Below are 20,466 nucleotides of genomic sequence, written 5' to 3'. Positions count from 1 at the left end.
AAAGCTCCGCGGGGCGTGTCACGTCCGCAGGGTACCCTCGGGAGACCTCCATCTTGTGCAGCGTTCACCGTCTTCTAGCTAGGGTGACCAACTGGCATGGGTGCAAATTCAGGACGGTGAGTGTAAAAATTCAGGACAAAGGGTGAAAATTCAGGACAAAAATTCAGGACAGAAGGTCAAAATTCAGGACAAAAATTTTTGGACAGAAAGTACGTTTTACAGACACATCAGAGGAGGTCGCGCAATAGTAAATAATTCCGATGAGGATGAACTCCAGAATGGCATCATCAGCCCATGGATTCCGCCTGAGAGAGAGAAAAGCTGTGTAAACTAGTGTGAACAAATAGCTTGCATAAATTTAAAATAACACAATATGAGGGGCTCGATAAAATTGGGAAAATTTTGGCCTACAAAGTCGCTGAGGACAGAGCTAACTGTACTATTACAAGCATACGAGGGGCTGGCAATAAAATTTATACCCAACCTCAAGATATTCTAGAACAATTCGCCGACTTCTATAGAAATCTATATACCCCAGAAGTGGACCATAACTTAGACGACATATATAAATATGTGGAAGAGCATATTGGGGATACTCAGAATTGCCCAGAGATAGACTCACTCTCTGAAGACATAACAATGGCTGAATTGCATCTAGCGATAGCTTTATTACCCGCAGGAAAAGCGGCGGGTGAGGACACCATACCCTTAGAAATATATAAACTTTGCCTAGAAGAGCTTGAACTACTACTGCTGAAAGTCATACGATTTGTAGGCCTAGAAGGAAAGACACCTAAGTCATGGAATAGGGCAAAAATAATGTTCTTTTTGAAAAAAGATAAACCAAAGGAAGAGAGAGGGTCATATCGCCCTATCTCCTTAATAAATACAGATGCCAAATTTTTTGCTAAAATGTTAGCATTAAGATTGGCTCCTATTATGCCCCAAATCATTAACCCACAACAACATGGTTTCATAACTGGCAGGGATACTACTATACATGTTAATATGGCAATAACTGCATTTGATGTAGCAGAGACAGAGTCCACCCCACTTGGCATGATCCTATTAGATGCTGAAAAAGCTTTTGATCGAATGGGGTGGGACTTTCTCTGGTGCATACTGTCTAAGATAGGGTTTAAAGGACAATTTCTGCGGAGCATACAAGCACTGTATGATAAACCATCAGCATATACCAGTTATGGGAGACTGATATCATCAGACTTTTCAATCTTACGAGGTACCCGTCAGGGCTGCCCCCTATCTCCTCTTTTATTTGCCCTTTCATTGGAGCCTTTTTTGTCCGCCCTTCAATTTCAAAATCAAATTGTACCCTTTAGATCAGGAACACAAGAACTAAAAATAACGGCATACGCAGATGACATCGCGATTTATACTGAAGATGTCGTAGAAGCACTAAAGGGAATAGCATTAGAAGCCGGGAAATATGGCAAGGTGGCGGGTTATAAACTAAATTTTCTAAAAACACAAGTAATAGCTAATTATACACCAGCAGTGGCTGTGCCGGAGATCTGCCACACTGCCACATATCTTGGGGTTAAAATTACGGCTAAACTACAAGAAATCAATAATTTAAACTATAATGAATTAATTAAATCAACTAGCCTATTGTTAAAAAAATGGCACAGATTACCTCTGAACTTAACTGGCAGAATTAACTTAATCAAGATGAAGGTTTTGCCCAAATGTGTATACTTATTTCGGTCTATACCACTAGCGCTAAATAATCAATTTTTTTTAAAACTTGACGGAATACTTAGCAGTTTCATTTGGGGGTATAAAAAGGCAAGAAGATCACTGGCTCTTATGAAAAATAATACGAACCATGGCAGACTTAATTTCCCTGATTTTAAATTATACTTCTGGTCTGCTTTTGTTATCCGCCTTCGCTCCTTATTAAATGAAAGTAGGACTTTGTTTTTTCACTCTTTTATGCTAAAATCCGACTCGAATATGTTTTTGTTCCGAACTAACGACCCCAACTACTACAAAAGGGTTAGATTTAAAACTGTAAGAGACCTAACAAAGATCTGGGGTAACATACTTTCTTTTTGCAACACCAGCTTTTTTCACCCCAAGCTCCCGCTTTGGGGCAACCCGGGCCTACCAAATATTTTTAACGACAGCAATACTAGCTGTTGGCTAAGATCAGGTATCACGGTTCTAGGGGATCTATATGGTACACAAGGTTTTCTAGATTTCAACACCCTCAAACTATTATATAATCTATCGGAAAATATGAGATATAAACATCTACAGATACACAACTACTTGATTAATAAAAAACAAATATTGGAGGTTACTGAATGCGATATCTGGACATGTCTATACTCATCCAAAAATAAATCCACAATAAGCAAAGCATACAGGCTTCTTGCTGGATTTAAATCAAATGATTGTATTAAACTGGCTGATAAATGGAGCAGAATGCTGGGCTCAAATATAACACCGAAACAGATAGAGAATTCTTTAATAAACATCAACAAACGAGTACGATCATCAAGTCTTAGATTACAACAATTTAGAACAACCTGTATGCTATACTACACCCCGGAAAGAATCTCTAAATGGTCACCTAATAACACCCACAGCGATCGTACAAAATGCCCCAAATGCTCTACCGAAGCATCTGACTTAGCACATATCTTATTTTCCTGTCCAAATCTTAAGACTTTTTGGCATGACATTGAAAAAATCCTTAAACTGAAATATATCCAGCTGCCTACACTTACGGCCACTTCTGTTTTGTTAGACACATACTCAGTATCTTTCCCACAAGCCGCTTTAGTCACGATATTAATGTCCTGTGCTAAGCTAACGCTGGCCAGAGCTTGGATCATCTCAGAAACACCTACGGTCTGGGATTGGTGGGCCCTGGTAACCGAGATACACTCAATGGAATTAGCTTTTGCAAAGATCAGGGGCTTACAAACATTGAAAAAGCACGAAAAAATGTGGGGTACCTTTATAGATCGATAATGTTTCACCCTATTTTTCTCCTTCTTTTATTTTTTTATTTTTTTTGTGACATAGGGGAGGGGTGCAGAAAATGGGTTGAATTATACAATTTGCACTAGTGTTGAAAAGAAATTGATATTATCTTCTTGCTCATCTATTTTCTTCCTTTCCTTTTCTTTGCCCTCTTTTCTTTTAATCTACTTCCTAGTAACTCTTCATGATTTAGTTGCATTTGTTTATGCTTTATATGGAAATAATTTATGTATGTTAAAACTAATTATTTATGCCTTATTGTACTTATTCCTTGTACACCTGCAAACAATAAATTTTTTTTAAAAAAAAATAAAAAAAATAACTTCTGTCTGGACGAGCACTGACTATGCCAGGGAAGGGACACAAAAGAGCACATATGAGGAAAATGCTGGAGAGTACTGCGAGACCATAGAAGCCTTTCAGCATGAGTGCCACCCTAAGTCAGCGGCAATGCACTGCAAGGGACTACGATGTGTGCGCCTCTTATGACCCTTCAACAAAAAGGACATATCGCCCCTCACCACAGAGGGCATATCACTATAAATGAGATTGTATGCCATTGTATGTAATATACATGGACTCTCTTTAAAGTATATCTGGTTGAGGATGATTATATAACATTAGAGACTGAAACCTCTGGGGATGGAGTATTGACGCTGTGAAAATTCTGCCGCCAGCAGACCCACATTAACCAAATTTCATTACCCACACAATGTGGCAACCAGCCATTTTTAAATTATAGCAACATGCATTCAACAATAAATGCTACCGGAAACAATCTCGCTGTTGAATTTTCATCATCCCCACAATATCTTCATTGAGCATTTTGTATATGATAATCCAAGGTTATTTAATTTGGGATCCCCTTCTGGTCCAGGGGTTCCATATAAATCTGGCAGCTCCTACGACCTTCAGGTCAAAAGTGCCTCGATATAACATTAGCACATACCTTTGATACATGGCGTGAGGTCCGACACAAAACAAAAATTAAATGGACACAAAAGGCAAAATGGGTTAGGGATTCTTTGCTGGATTCGATCATCAAGCCCACTTATTCCGCTTTTTGGTGACTTACATTCTAAGCATTTTTGCAGCTACTTAAAAAAAAAAACGATTGGTCTACATTTTAAGTACTGGAATATTATTACAGGAGGCCAGGCAAGATGCAGATAGAATAATCTTTTTGAAACCAAGCACCTTATGTCCCATATATGCAAATGCAATGAAGTTGTTATGGTCTTTTTATCTTGGGCGGAAAGAGGCATTAGCATCAAACCAAGTGTTTCTCTATCAACAGTGTGGATAGAGACAGAAGAACATATAACAAGAATAACTTCCTATTTACATGGTTTATTTTAGCCCGACTGAGTTGTAATCAGTTTATCGGACTTGTAAGGATGAATAGCTGAACAAGCCCTGACAGGATTCAGACCTGTATGCTGTAGGATATATGGAAGTCAGCAACGGGAATTTGACTCACTGAGTCATCCTATTTATTTATTTGAAGGTTTTATATAGCGCAAAGAAGACCCTTGCGGGTTTCAGAGCGCTTTACATGGAAGATGTTGGAAACAGGTACAAACATAGAAAAATAAAAATATAGTTGATTCAGCTACAAGGTGATCACGAACACAGACTAGTCATTATATTACAGTAATAAGTAAGTAATTCAAGTGAATTTAGCCATGAGAATCATTTTCACTTCTTTTTTGCAGAGTCAGGGAATCTTCAATCCTTTTTAGGTCGCGCGACCTATCTCAATGAGCATGCGCATTGAGCGGGAGCTCGATATATTGCGGCTTAAACAGAGCTTACCGAGATCAGGCGATTCCCAGGCGATTTCTTCCAGTGCACGTGAAAGCGCGTGCACAATGCCACCAGCCGCTTGCCTCGCATTACCACATCAAAGGCAAGGCGGCCTCGTCTCAGGCCCCTGCTGCTTCACACCCTCATGCCGCTCTCCCCGCTCCGCCCCCTCCCCTGCCCGCCGTGTCGCATTTCTCTTTGTACTTTCACTTTGACGGCCGCAGGCCGTCTCTCGTGTTTCTCCTTGTTTAAAAAGGTTGCTTTCCACCATCGCTGTTACCGGCATTTCCCTTAATACACCCTCCAACACCAATGCTGTGTTCTGACGCTCTGAGCTCAGCACGCGCCACAGTGAGCCGCTTTGTAAATAATCCAGCTGTGAACCTCGCCTTGTTTAAAAAGGTTGCTTTCCACCATCGCTGTTTCCGGCATTTCCCTTAATACACCCTCCAACACCAATGCTGTGTTCTGACGCTCTGAGCTCAGCACGCGCCACAGTGAGCCGCTTTGTAAATAATCCAGCTGTGAACCTCGCCTTGTTTAAAAAGGTTGCTTTCCACCATCGCTGTTACCGGCATTTCCCTTAATACACCCTCCAACACCAATGCTGTGTTCTGAAGCTCTGAGCTCAGCATGCGCCACAGTGAGCCGCTTTGTAAATAATCCAGCTGTGAACCTCGCCTTAGTTTCTGTCCACTTCTTTTGTTCCGTTTTCTGCTTCTTGCCGGTGCCTTTCAGCACCGAAACTGTACCATGGCGTCTTCAAACTGTCATCTGTTCCAAGCTGCCTGCGAGCAGCCGGATTCCTTCGGTTAGGGCAGTCCTGCCATGTCCAGAGCATGAGCCAGGTAAACTGTTCGTTGCTTGTCTTCTTTAGACCTGCATGACTGCAGTTAGGCCTTTTCTATTTTGATCATCAATCAAACTACAGCTGGCTTAACGCAAGCAACAGGAATCTTCTGTACTGTTTCCTCGGCATTGCTCCTCTCGTCCTGATCATTCAAGAAGCACAAATGTATTCCAAGCCATGTTGAACTTGCTTCAGTTTCAGGCCGCCAGCAATGCACCACAGAGATCTCTTGAACATGGCAACTCATGGCCAAGCAACTAATGCCTATACACGGAGTTATGCTGAAGAAGCATCTAGTAGGTAAAATACATATAATAAAATTAATTCCTTTTTAAACGGCAAATTCAGGGATTATTAGAAAGTGAACCAGCTCTGCGCCTTTAATGTTTTCGTTATCTAATGTCTTGGTTGCTTGCAAGCCATCGCCTGGCCCTCTACCTAGTGATTATAATTCTGAGGCTGGTACTAGAAACAGCAGTTATTTAATAAATAAAAAAAGTTAAATTAAGTACACACAGAGGTGCACGGTGTACAAATTCATTGTGTATAAAGTGATGGGTCCTGGATTTTTTTCTTTTTTTGACAGCCATCCAGTTCAATCACTGCGAATATGCTCTCAGCACATATGTAATTTTATGCATTGGATACAAATATTTTGCAAGGTTAAAGCACAAAGTGCGAGAAAAGAGGAGTGCACAAGGCATTGGAACAATGCTGATGCACTCATACTGTTAGCTATTTAACAACGAGGGAAAGGGGATACTGTAAGTGACAAAGAAAATTATGACAGAGAGCGTAGATTACACAGCACTGCAATTGATTGGTACAATCTCCCCTCCAACCCAGAACCTGTTTTCCAAACTTTACCCCCTCACCCTCACACCCTCACTCACCCCCTCATCCTCACCCCCCCTCACAACCCTCTCACCCTCACTCAGCCTCTCACCCTCAAACACTCTCTCCCACCCTCACACACTCACACACCCACTCACACCCCCTCACCCTCACACCACTCAGTGAAGAGGTCTTAAACGAAGCGCTGTTCACTGCAAACACTTCAAGAATATTCTTCAGCGCTATACATGCAGATACGTGAACTGGCGTTGCCAATAGGTCTCGCAGTAGGAAAGTTGGAGCTATTGGTTTTGTAAATGACAAAGCCCTTTATGTTTTGAAAATGAAAACAAAAAAAAAGGCATTGTTATTTGCAATTGTAATAGCTCCAACTTTACTACTGCGAGACCTATTGGCAACGCCAGTGCTTGTTTATATAGCAATCTAGTGTACTGATCTTTTTTTTTGGGCAGTGGCTCCCTCCATGTTAGGACCTAGCTTTCGCATAGACATCCAACAATGCTAGCGGGCAGAAAGCAAGATAAGCTAGGGTGCTTTTAATAGAAAATTACATCTGATTAAAGTCGCAGGTCACGCTCATTACAGGCTTGTAGTCCAAAATTACAATTCCCCTAGCTGCAAAACCAAGGGCGATGGCCCAGCCCAGCCTCTTCCAGGCACAAACCGGCCCACTTGTGACCCGGTCTTTGCCTGGGAGTATCCTGCGCAGTGGGTGAAAGATCCGTTGTTTATGCGCCCGACTGGTGCAAATTTCAGGACCCTGCTTTGTGGCCTCAAGTGTGCTGGTGCGGGCTGATGCTTGCAGTCCTGCGCCCACAAAATCGGTCTTGTCAACCACTTCAGCAACAAAAAAAACACATCAGAACACAACAAAAACAAATGTGAGGTCTAAATAGTAGCCCAGATGGACAAGATGGCTCCTCGGGTTTTAGGGGAAAAAAATCTAATACTTCTGCTTTTAGGTGGCACTATTACGAGATGACCAACATTAAAAGGTAGTGTGGTACATAAATGAAAATGTACACCTTCATGTCAAAGGGTGGCAATGCCAGATATATGAATCAGATGAGATACAAAAAAGCAGGTAAAAAACTGCAGAAGAAAGTTTACGTTTCTAAAGAAATTGTTGAAGCTCCTAATCAAACGAAGGTAAACATCAGAATAGCCAAGAAATAATGTATGCTGAAGTGACACACAACTGTGCTCACTCAAACCTTTATGGTGCTATTGCACACTTCTGCATACCGTGCCTTAAAGTAGGATAAAAAAACTTGGAGCACTATATGCTCTTTGCCAAACTTCTAAAGTGGCTATCCAGCGCTTGCCATACAGCAGTTGAAAATAAATTAAACATCACTTCGTATTAAGGTGTTCGATCTCGGTGCCCTTTTCTTTTTCAAAGTTTGCAGTATACTTCTCTGTGTGCCCTGGAATCCCCTTCCACGGCTTGCTTTACCCTAATCTCCTGATCGTTTGATAGTTTTCAAATTCATGAACTCTGTAAATATTCTGTTGTCAGGAAGCTCCAAGGATTCCAGCAATTAGCGCCGCACAAGTGGCCTTTACATTTGCCACCTAACCATTTACACACATTTGCATTTCTTTAGGGAAGCAGACACCCTGGGCTTATTTCTGATCACCGTCTGCCCCTCCCTCTGGAATGCAGCACAGGAGACTCCCCTGCAGGTCAACTGGTGAATCTAAATTGTGGGAATCACTCGTGTTATTTATCTGAGATGCTAAAATTACGGACAAATGCCGTCCGTTAAAACATTCATCACGGACAACGGACAGAAGCCCTAAATTACGGACTGTCCGTGCAATTTACGGACGGTTGGTCACCCTACTTCTAGCATAGGATGACCAGAATTTTATAGCCAAAAACAGGGACATTTCACAAAAATAGAAGAAGGACTACAATTTTACTTCAAGCGATGACAGTGCTCCTCAGCAGAGAATTACAGAACAGGCAGTAAGAACATGCATAAAATGCAATTTTTAAGCCCAGTAGCTTGCCTGTTAAATTACATTGCTTTCTTGAAACAACTGCCTTGTAAAACATAAAAAACACCTCCCACCGTTTTCAGTCGACCTGGACCCTCCCCACAAACGGGGGCATGAGCTAAATTTCTTGAAATTTGCTGGGACAGCTGGTGAGAAACAGGGACCGTCCTGGCAAAACGGACGCCTGGTCACTCTATCTAGCAGGACACAGCACCCGCCAAGTCCAGGGGTTCAGGGAGACGAGGCCTGTGGCCCTGCTCCTTCAAACATCTGCATTGTCGAGCTGAGTCCACGTGGACGCGCGGTGATGTTTTTCCACAAATCTCACAATTAGTCAAGATATCATGACGATATCATATGCACAGGTGTGCGTCACCGGGCGACGAGGCTGGCTCGAAATAGTTGGTGAACATTCCAACCACTGGAAGAGCGCGCTGCGCTGGGGCTGAGGTCTGACGTCAGCACTGGCTGGAGGGATGGACGTGTGCTCTGGGGGATGAAACGCGCTGACCTTCTGCACCCTGCAGGGAGCGATCACAGGAACCCTCCAGGGGTGGACCACAGAGGAAACATGGCGGCACGAAGACACGGATGGAGCTAGAGGCCTGCAGGGACATTTTGAACAGCCATGCTCACTCTGATCCCCCTTCTGGAAGTCCCTGGAACAAATAGTTTTTTCTGTGCCGAAAAATGGGCAAACTTGTGTCTCACGAGTAATAACCGTATGGGTTTTGTTTTCTTTTTTTCTTTTAGTAAATCCACAAGCCATCACAATTAAGTTGCAAATGTAGTGCACAAAGTAACCACTTTTCACTTATGGCCCCTGTTTATGTTGGATTCAATTGAATGCATTTCTGGGGAGTTAAATTTACAGGGCGTTCCTGAACTTCGTGTGCTTCATTTCCAAGCTTAGATTGGGACTGAGGGTGCTCCAGAGTCTTGGTCCTTGATCACCTCTGGTTCTACCTCCACGCATCATCCTATGGAAGGGTCATCGGCTCACCCTGTGGGCGCACATCAAGCTGAGGACCTCCCGCATCATCCTCTTGAAGAGTCATTGGCTCACCCTGTGGGCGCACATCGAGCCGAGGACCTCCTGTATCATCCTCTTGAAGGGTCATTGGCTCACCTTGTGGACGCACATCGAGCTGAGGACCTCCATGCATCGTCCTCTTGAAGGGTCATTGGCTCACCCTGTGGGCGCACATCGAGCTGAGGACATCTGCGCATCATCCTCTTGAAGAGTCATTGGCTCACCCTGTGGGCGCACATCGAGCCGAGGACCTCCTGTATCATCCTCTTGAAGGGCCATTGGCTCACCTTGTGGACGCACATCGAGCTGAGGACCTCCATGCATCGTCCTCTTGAAGGGTCATTGGCTCACCCTGTGGGCGCACATCGAGCTGAGGACATCTGCGCATCATCCTCTTGAAGAGTCATTGGCTCACCCTGTGGGCGCACATCGAGCCGAGGACCTCCTGTATCATCCTCTTGAAGGGCCATTGGCTCACCTTGTGGACGCACATCGAGCTGAGGACCTCCATGCATCGTCCTCTTGAAGGGTCATTGGCTCACCCTGTGGACGCACATCGAGCTGAGGACCTCCACGCATCGTCCTCTTGAAGGGTCATTGGCTCACCCTGTGGGCGCACATTGAACCGAGGACCTCCACGCATCGTCCTCTTGAAGGGTCATTGGCTCACCCTGTGGGCGCACATTAAGCCGAGGACCTCCACGCATCATCCTCTTGAAGGGTCATTGGCTCATCCTGTGGGCGCACATCGAGCTGAGGACCTTCACGCATCATCCTCTTGAAGGGTCATTGGCTCACCCTGTGGGCGCACATTAAGCCGAGGACCTCCACGCATCATCCTCTTGAAGGGTCATTGGCTCATCCTGTGGGCGCACATCGAGCTGAGGACCTCCACGCATCGTCCTCTTGAAGGGTCATTGGCTCACCCTGTGGGCGCACATCGAGCTGAGGACCTCCGCGCATCATCCTCTTGAAGGGTCATTGGCTCACCCTGTGGACGCACATCGAGCTGAGGACCTCCACGCATCGTCCTCTTGAAGGGTCATTGGCTCACCCTGTGGGCGCACATCGAGCCAAGGACCTCCGCGCATCGGCGCCGCGGCCAGGGCGACTGATGCTGGACGCTGGGGATCACGGTTCGATCCCTGGCTCTGGCAGACGCTGGGGATCACGGTTCGATCCCTGGCTCCGGCAGCAGGGGTCTGCCCAGCACCATGTGACTCTGGGCAATAGCTCGCTTAATCGTTTGAACGGCCCCCCGTGCCAAGATACCGCTTCGGGGGTGATGCGTGCGCTACACAAGTACTGGATTTACATTTACATTTACATCCGCTTGAAGGGTCATTGCCTCACCCTATGGGCGCACGTCGAGCTGAGGACCTCCCGCATCATCCTTTAGAAGGGTCATTGGCTCACCCTCTGGGCGCACATCGAGTCGAGGAGCTAAGGTCTCTGATTGAGATGTAGGGTTTGCCAGTTTCTTGCCTTATACAGGGTCATCGCCCCACTAAACGTTGTGGAGAAAGCACAGGGTATTACATTTAATTTCGGATTCTACGGGCAGCCAATCACATCTCTAAGAGTGCTTAGGCAGTAGTTTATAGATTAGATTTAAAAAGTTGGGGGTATCAAATGAGTGGCCGTGCCACACCTGAGCTTGCACTGCCCTGCTACAGATTCCTCAATGCTATGTGCAGTGGTAGAAGTGGGCGGGGACGGAAGGGCACGGCGTGCCCCTACTTTGAAAAATTATTACAGTCCGTTCCCCTACTTCTTTATTTTTAAAAATCGTCCCGGGACGGCAGGAATGTTCCTAATTCAAAATTACAGCTAATTGAAAATTACAACTTTAGCATTCAGCCAGCCGTGTCCCCTGTGTGGTGTCTGAGCAAGGCCTCTGCAGTGCCCACGGCCTCCTCCCGCTTTCCCTCTGTAACTGGGCGCAGGGGCCTCCAAAGCAACACTGAACGGGCCATCAGTCTTGGGTTAGCACGCCTCTGATGGACCTGCTGTGCAGTGATTTACAACTCATCACTGCTGAGGCTACCTGCCAGCCCCCACTGTGACCGATACAGTGGTCACATCAGAATGCTTTGGTGGCCCCCCTTGAACTCCTCTGCCCTTTATGAGGCCGAGTGTGAGACACGCCAAAAAAATCACTTCTAGAGACGCCACTGAGTTGGAGTGGGGCGCAATTCAGGGATGGCTTGAGGGCAAGCTGCAAAACTACATGGGTGAGGGGTAGAGAAGCGACAGATGGAGGGAGCTGGGTGCATGGCAAAGGGAGGGAGGCAGCGGCCAGGCAGCATCTCACTCGTTACCCTGAGCGACTCCTTGTGGCCATGGGTATTTCTACCTTTACCATGTAGAGCCCCTGAAACCCCCTGCTTCTTTTTAAACTTGGTGAGTTTGTAAGATTTCGCACAGCCTTATAAACGATAGAGCGCTTCGTCACCCACATAGATTGAGGAAAAAGGTAGAATGGCAGCTATTTAGGCATATCATTTGGTTTAATTTGTCTCAGTTTTGGGATATAATTTAATTTATCTCAACAAAATCTGGCACGTACTTCAGCTCTGTCAGGTACATTTTATGCTAACTGTACATTATATAAACATTCTGAGTACTATAAACGCTTTTAAGATAGAGCCCGGCTGATTGCAATTGCTGTAGCACCATCTTGATACAGTGATGTGTTGTTATTGTAAAGTTGCATTGACAGAGTTTGCAGTTCATTAATGCACATATAAATACACAGAAGATGTGTTTATATACTGACAACATTTGTTGTTGGACAGACAGTTGTGCAGTCCATAACTGTGCAAGCTGCAGTAGTGGCCTGCATAATGCCCATCCCCAGTTCCGACGTGTCGGTGAGGGGGGAGTTGTGCATAGTGTTCACAACAATTCAAAGCACACATATGCCATTGGCTATGACTTTAGGGTGCTGCGCACTCGTCCAGGTACCAAACATCTTACAGATGTGCGCTTTATAAGCAGCAATCTCTTAAGTAACAGATATCCCAACTGATGCTCAGCTTTCATGCAGCAAGGCTAGCTTGTGGGTTATACGTGTTTTACAGAGTCACACAATTATTCTTCAGGTTACTGGCTCAGGCTTCAGAACTGCCAACTGGTCAAGAGAAGATATTCAGAGTCAAACCTCAAATGGCAGAGCCAGCCAACATTATAAATATGTCTCAAGCTTTGGGGAACAAACCTATCCATATCACTTAAAGGAGAGATCGTAGAGGCTAAAGTCTCAGACAGCGTTCCAACTAACGGATTAGACAGCTATTCCCGTCCCTTTTTGGGACATCAAAGCTACTCCATATGGTATTTTTTTTCAGGCTATGGCAGCTATCCCTAAGGTTACAGGGATGGTTCAGGTTTAGAAATCATAGCTTTCCATGGTGCTACAGAGATTGTAGAGACTCCTACTGTAGCGACAAGAGCTATTCCAAGTGGCCTACACATCCCAGACTTTGTGTAACAAGTCTATCCTTCATGGTACATACTTCACACAGGCTAAGCTTTCACAGAGATGAATCCTTCAAATGCCACATACCTCAAAGGGTGGCAAAGCTATCCCTCCGGTCACAAATCTCTAATAGACTCAGCAAACAGATCCCCAAACTAGAGATGTTAGATAGGGGTTAGAGTTGCCAGTCAGCGTACAAAGATACACAGGCTCGGGTTTCGCATAGCATAGCTGGCCCACGTGCTACACATGTATCCCAGACCCTGGCCAGCAGACCTATTGCTTAGATAGAGGAGGTCTTATAAGCTTAGTTTTCATTCAGAAAAACGATCCTTGAAACACACAGATTTCACTGGGGGCACTAGTTCAGATAGTTATCACCTATGTTTTCATTTCTGAGCTGCACCACACACACCAAATTAAGTTTGCAAACTTCACACTCTCTGCTTCATGCACAAGCACTTTTAACATGTGCTACCTGCTCTGGAGACACTGGAATTATGCAGCAATAGGGGGACAAAATGATGCTGCAGTGTTGACTAAATTATGCAACAGAAAAAAAGGCTGCAGCGTAATGCAATATATTTTCTTATACTTTATTATTTGGACATTTTTACACATGTTCAGTCTCTGCAAAGAATCTGCCCCATTAGTTTTAGTATAAAAAACAAATGCAGTGAGAAAGGTGATCAGTCAACCTTTGCAAAGGGTCGTCCACTTTGCAGCAACTCAAGTCACATTTTTAGTAGCTTTTTATCCGCTTGAGCTACAAAAATGATTAGTTAAAACTGCAAGATTATGCAGTGGATGATGTATTATGTGACAAATATGGCAGAGCCATAATTATATAGAAAACATTTGCAAACTAGGATATTTTGCCATTCATGTTTGAACTGCTCTTGTGGAAGACGGGAGGAGAAGTGATAATGAGAGAAACTGCATGGCTTGGAGACAAATGGCTTGTCATTCCACACTTAAGCATATTTGGGACATTGTGTGATTGGAAATATATTCCACTTTTTGAATGTATTTAAATGCCAATAACTCCTATTAACCCTTAAATAATCAAGTGTATCCATTGGTTGAATTCAATAACACAATAAGCTGTAACTGGTCGGTGAAATGCCAAACAAATACTAAACATTGGGATGTTTGGCACATTCTGGCCACACCTCTGACTCCACCCACTGATCCAATCCTTGGGTTATCCCCGCCCTCTGAGTCTCCACCCACAGTTCCCCTACTTCCCCCCCGCCCCCCCCCGCAGCCCACGCGGTGGGGGCGGGGGGCTAGCTCCAAGGGGCCCCCTCGGCACTGAACTCTGGCCGGGACAGCTCCTGATTGAGCCCGATATCGAAGAGGCAGGCCTGGCCTTTCGACCCCAGGTTAAAGGTTCACTTGATCACTGTTTTATTGCCAAGGTTGGGAGGTGTAGCGTGAGTTCAAGGAACCCACCTGGAAAGGCAGGGTTGTAACCCCTGGGGTAGGATTGTTTCCGAATGTTTGGTCACTTCCTCGATTGCGTTCACCTGGCAACAGCTGATTTTGGAGTGTGCACTTAAGGGATGACGAACCAATAGTAACATAAGTGAATTTTAAAAATGCATGCTGGGTTCGTTTAACTTTCATTGAGAATAGTTTGTATGAAAACTTTCCTCCTCCCCACATCACTTGTGAAAATAAGGGATACTTGTGCCCTCTGCCTCTAATGCACTTATAAGAGTATGTAGGGTTGGAAATAGAATAACTTTAATGAATATATTTTTCATTGCTGTGTTTCACTTCATGGAAACTGGTTTTCCTTTAAAAGCCTTTCCTTCATCTAGATCTCTGGTGAAAATGGGGAAATACCGGTTTCACTTTTCACACCTGCTGTACTAAAACTCCCTTAAACGAGCCCTTAATTAACTGCAGGAACCTCGCTGTTCCTGCTCGACCGGTGGGGTGAGAGGTCACTAATCAGCCTAAGCCTGCTTTCAAGGGGCCCCTGGGGTTGGGCCCCCGGCTCTGACACATCTGCGCTGCCTGGCACCGCCATACCGCGCTTATACATGTACCGAGCGCCTAGAAGCCCCAGGCTGAAGAAGAAGCGCTCCTCTTTGTTTTTGCCCCCTCCCCCCATGTTAAGTTCCAGGCAGTGTATTGTGCTTACCATAGTGCACATTTTCTGGTCAAAAAAGCGTCGTAGCGCTTTCGACAGGGGTAGCTTCGCTGAGTGGGATATATTTCTCCTTTTAATATTTCCTGTAAGTGTTCTATTATCCATTCTTAGTGTAATAACAATGCACCCTTAGCTCGAGCGGGAACTTTGGTGGCAGCTTAGGTAAATAAAATGCTTTAAAATATATGTTGTATGCATCCTTGTGGGTGAGAGTGTGCTAATGTGGGATAGAGCGTATATAGAGCGCAAACTTAACCCGAAGCACCAGTTGCGTTACATAAGGACACATTCATTTTTGTTATGCACGGGGAGATTAAGTGATTTGCCCAGAATCACAGGATGTTCAGCGTCGTTGCCGAGACTCGAACCCAGTTCCCAAGTTTTGAGGTCGACCGGCCTAGCCCTTAGGCCAACTCCTCTCCCCTATCTGTATATGTGTGAGTATGTGTGTCTGTATGTGTAAGCATGGTTGTAAGCATGTGTGTGAATGAAAGTGATTGAGTGTCAGTGACAGGCAGTGCTTGAGATTGTGTGAGACTGAGTGTCCGTATGTATGAATAAGTGAGAATGACTGAGTGAGAGATTAAGTGACAGCAAGTGAGTGAGAATGAATAAGAAAGAGTGCAAGAGGGTGTAAGATAATGTGAGTGAGACGGAATGAATGAGTGTGAGTAGGAGAGAATGAGTGTGACTGAGTGAATGTGATGTTATACCTGTGCGTTTATTGATGCCCTGGCATACTGAAGGTAATTATTATCTTATAGAGACTTCCTGGGCAAAATGCTTGCTCTGGCATACTTGAGTCAATTCTTAGCAGGACAGACACCGGCGGCAACAACTGGCACTGGCACGCCGTGCGTAATTCTTGGCATAAAGGGCAGCCATGGTATTATACTTGCATTGGCACACTAAAGATAATTTTTGGCATATATGGGCAATTGTGGCAAAATACTGACATACTTGTGGTAATTCTTAGCATTCCAGGAAATTGAAGGAAATTGCTCATGCGAAGGTGAGCAACTTTACATTTGGGAGGGGGGCAACCATGAAAAAATGCTGTCCCTGACGCACTAAACTCATTTTTAACATAAGGATCCCCTATGATATATGGATGACATCAATGGTAAAAGTTTGACACTGGCATATTTTCTGTCATTTTTTATATTTAGGGGGCACCCTTAGCATATGGGGGCATCTATGACAAAATGCTGGGCCTGACGTACTGGGGTCTTTTTTGACATAAGGGTCACCAGTGATATATGTACGGCATCAATGGTAAAATGCTAAAACAACAGTTGTTGGACAGAATGCAGAACAATGTCATACATTCACCCCAGTACAGAGATCTGGGCATAAACCCATCGTTCTTTTGCTCACCATGCCATTCCAATTTGAACCCAGCCATATGCAAATCAGTCTTGACCCTGTGCCCCATGGGAATAGTCCAGCCCGAACTGCCAGGCCAGGTCCTTCCTGGACTGGAAACAAACATCCTAGGACCGGTTTCGGGCTTACAGCCCTCATCAGCCAGCATAGCTTGATTCTAGTGGCATGGAGAGCACGAGACTCACGTCTGAGCATACTCGTCCCACTCGGGGTGACAAATGCAAAAACAACAGTTGATGGACAGAATGCAGAACAATGTCATACATTCACCAGAGTACAGAGATCTGGGCCTAAATCCATCGTTTTTTTGCTCACCATGCCATTCCAATTTGAACCCAGCCATATGCAAATCAGTCTTGACCCTGTGCCCCATGGGAACAGTCCAGCCCGAACTGCCAGGCTAGGTCCTCCCTGGACTGGAAACAAACATCCTAGGACCGGTTTCGGGCTTTGAGCCCTCATCAGCCAGGATAGCTCGATTCCAGTGGCATGGAGAGCACAGGACCCACGTCTGAGCATACCCGTCCCACTCGGGGAGACAAATGCAAAAACAACAGTTGATTTACAGAATGCAAAACAATGTCATTCATTCACCCCAGTACAGAGATCTGGGCCTAAATCCATCATTTTTTGCTCACCATGCCATTCCAGTTTGACAAAATGCTGGTCCTGGCACACTGGAGGTAATTGTTGACATATGGGTGACCCCTATAGCACATTTTAAACGAAATGTGGTCCACTCCTGGGGATCACCAGGGTTCAGTGGCTTGGCAGACCATGAAAGGATTTGAATTTTTAATTAGTCTCCTTTCGGTGCCTATGGAATTTTAGCAAATGTGTGTTAAAATTGTGATTTCAAATGCACTATATCATCACATTCTTTCTGAATTTTTCTCATATTGACAAACACCAAGACGAGAGCTACATTATCTGCTTTGCTTATTCCGTACAATTCAGACAGTGCTTTTTTTGTAAAAAAAATAAATAAATAGGAGCCTGGGTCCTTGTCAGGAGGCCACTGCAGCTTGCACCACCTACTGCCACTGCCAGCGCTGCCAATGACAGTAACAACACAACTACTAACCATCACACTCCTACAAGTGTGACAATTCAAGTCTTTAATATACAGTAAACATGATTATTACCTGTTGCCTAAGCAATTCTTATAGCTTTGGGTGGCAGGTACTAGTCATTTTGAATGTATATTAAATTATTACAGAACCGTTGTGCTCCTCACAAACTCAGACAAACAGCGCCACCATGTGGTGGGCCGTCATAAGTGGCTGTGTTGACAATTAAGTGCTGGTGCCACACACTGGAAACCACTGGCACAAGTTAACCGCATGCGTGCGGGCGGAATTCCGCCCGTACGCTGAGATTTACTCATTCCCATGTTTCATGACGAGCTGGGCTCGTCATGAGCGTGCGAGGAGGCTACCTCATGACGAGCCCAGCTCGTCATCAGCGTCGAAGGGGTTAACCACTGAATTCAGGGCAAATATTACACCCCAGAACTTTCAAAGATGAAGGTCCCAATGTATTTCCTGGTGGATGGAGTATTGTCCCTTGGCCCGGCGAAGGACTTTTCGTCCGCCAGGCCGAGACTACTTCGCACACCAGATTTATAAATACCTGCCTAGCTGGCGGTCATTTATAAAGGCATTGTCAGGAACCACCGTTGATGCGGTTCCTGTCAAGGCATTTCACTGTTTGCTTTAGGGCTGTGTCCAAAGGACACAGCACTGTAGCACACGCTGGGGCATATTACCAACACGTAGCGATAATTATCGCTAAGTAGGCTTAGTGATGATTTTTTTATGGCTGCCTATCGCTGGATATGTTAGCGGAGAAAACATGCTATTAGCAACGTTTTTCTCCATTGTGCTAAAATATCCAGCGATAGCGGCGAAATGCGTGAATATCGCTGAGAATACAGCGATATTCACGCATTAGCGACAAAATGCTCTTAGCCATGTTATCCACCTTCCATTGGATAACATGGCTAAGAACTGGTCTGGGCAGGTGTTAGTATTTGGAGATATTTGCGCTTAGCGCAAATATTTCCATTACTACGCCTGCCTTGCTAATAGGCGATAGCGACGTTAGCGACTGCTTTCAGTCGCTAACTGGTTGGGTACACCCACTTTGCATATCATTAGCGATAAACATCGCTGACATGCAAAGCGGGCCCCAAACCGCTCGCTATCGCCTAAAAGCTGTCGCTAACATCAGTTAGCGACGGCTTGCTAATAGGGCGATAGAATTATCGCCGCTTAGTGGCTGAAAACGGCCACTAAAGCGGCGATAATTGCCTATTGCCCTGCTTGATAATATGCCCCAGTGTTCTTTTTTCTTTTCAAAAGGAAAATCCCAAAACAGGATTTTCTTTTTGAAAAGAATAAAAGTAATCTTCTCCCCTCACCATGGGAGGCTTTTCCCATGGCGGGGGGAGCATTATAATTGTTTTACTGTTCCTTATCGTCAGGTTTTACCCGACGGTAAGGAAGAGTAAAGAATAACTCCATGTCTGCCCATCTAAATTGGGTCAGACATGTAGCCATTTCTTCTATGGCCCTGACTCCCCAGGGCCGCCGGAGTGGATGAATCACAGTAGAGGCATAGTAGTCTGTGCCATGATTAACCGTAATGTCTGCCCGCATTTAAATGTGGCTGGCGGACCTTATTCTTTGGGGGTAAGGATAATCCATTGCTATTGCGACAGAGTATCGGTACCACCAAGAAATAAATCTGGCCCTAAGTCAGCCCCATAAGGGGAGATCTAATAATAGACATTTTGCTGTGCTATGTTGTTACACTAATCATGCAGTTATTATGAAAGTTCAGTGATGTCAGTTGTTGTGATGTTAGGGTCATGTGACATACCTTCCTTGAAAAAATCAGAGTCAAAGGCGCTCACTTTCTGTGATTTCTTTAAGGTCAAAGGGTATGTGACGTTACTTCTGCTACACCTGGCATTTTTGGTGAACCAATGCCCGACGCCCGTGATGATTTTAGTGAAGGCACCGTGGGCACACACCTTCATTCGAGGACTTGGCGGAATCTGTCTCGCCCTGCGCAGCACCTACAGGTTGTCAGCTCGTTCTCCTCACAGTGGCTTAGTGGTCCGCTCTGACCATGTTGGTGGATGGGTACCGCGAGGAAGGGCGGCCATCTTGGGCTCATGCTTGTCCATCCCAAATAACAGGGCCGGACTGGCCATAGCGGGCACCGGGCAATCCCCCGGTGCGCCGCACGGGTGGGGGCCGGTTTTGGGCCCCTGGGGGCCGATTTTGTTACAGGGCCGTTTTCGCAGCATAGCTGCAAAATCGGCCCTGCAACAAAATCGGCCGAAAACCGGCCCTAGCAAAGCGCTCGGCGGCACCTCCAACCCCCCCACCTCCCCCCCCCCCCCCGAGTGGGGAGGGGGGGCCGGCCAAGCACTTTGTCAGGGCCGGTTTTGGCTCCCAGTCCGGCCCTGAGTGGCATCACCCTGGCACCTATCCTCACTGCGGTGACGTCACACTGAGAGCTGTCCTCACTGCAGAGATCACATTGCAGGGTCTCTCTCCACACACACCACCTCAGTTAGTGCCACCACCACAGAAGCATCCCAGGATCCAACCTTGGAACATCTTTAGGGCATTAAATGATCCCATCTGTGGGCGGAGGGCCCATGCCAGGCCACGCCTGCAGACAGGGGAGGCTGCGTACGAGGGATACGTGCCAGGGATGGGGAGTTAAACGAGTTTGGTGGGAGTTCATGAGCCTGTTTATGCTGGCCCGAGGCTGGAATGCCCTGTTTATACTGGTGCAGCCATGTGCTGTCTCATCAGAACAGTGTTCCTTGGCACTGACTGGGTGTCTGTCTCTTCCTCTGC

Source organism: Lissotriton helveticus, chromosome 12, assembly GCF_964261635.1.
Source record: "Lissotriton helveticus chromosome 12, aLisHel1.1, whole genome shotgun sequence".
Lineage (NCBI taxonomy): Eukaryota > Metazoa > Chordata > Amphibia > Caudata > Salamandridae > Lissotriton > Lissotriton helveticus.
Note: the sequence above shows the minus strand (reverse complement) of the source record.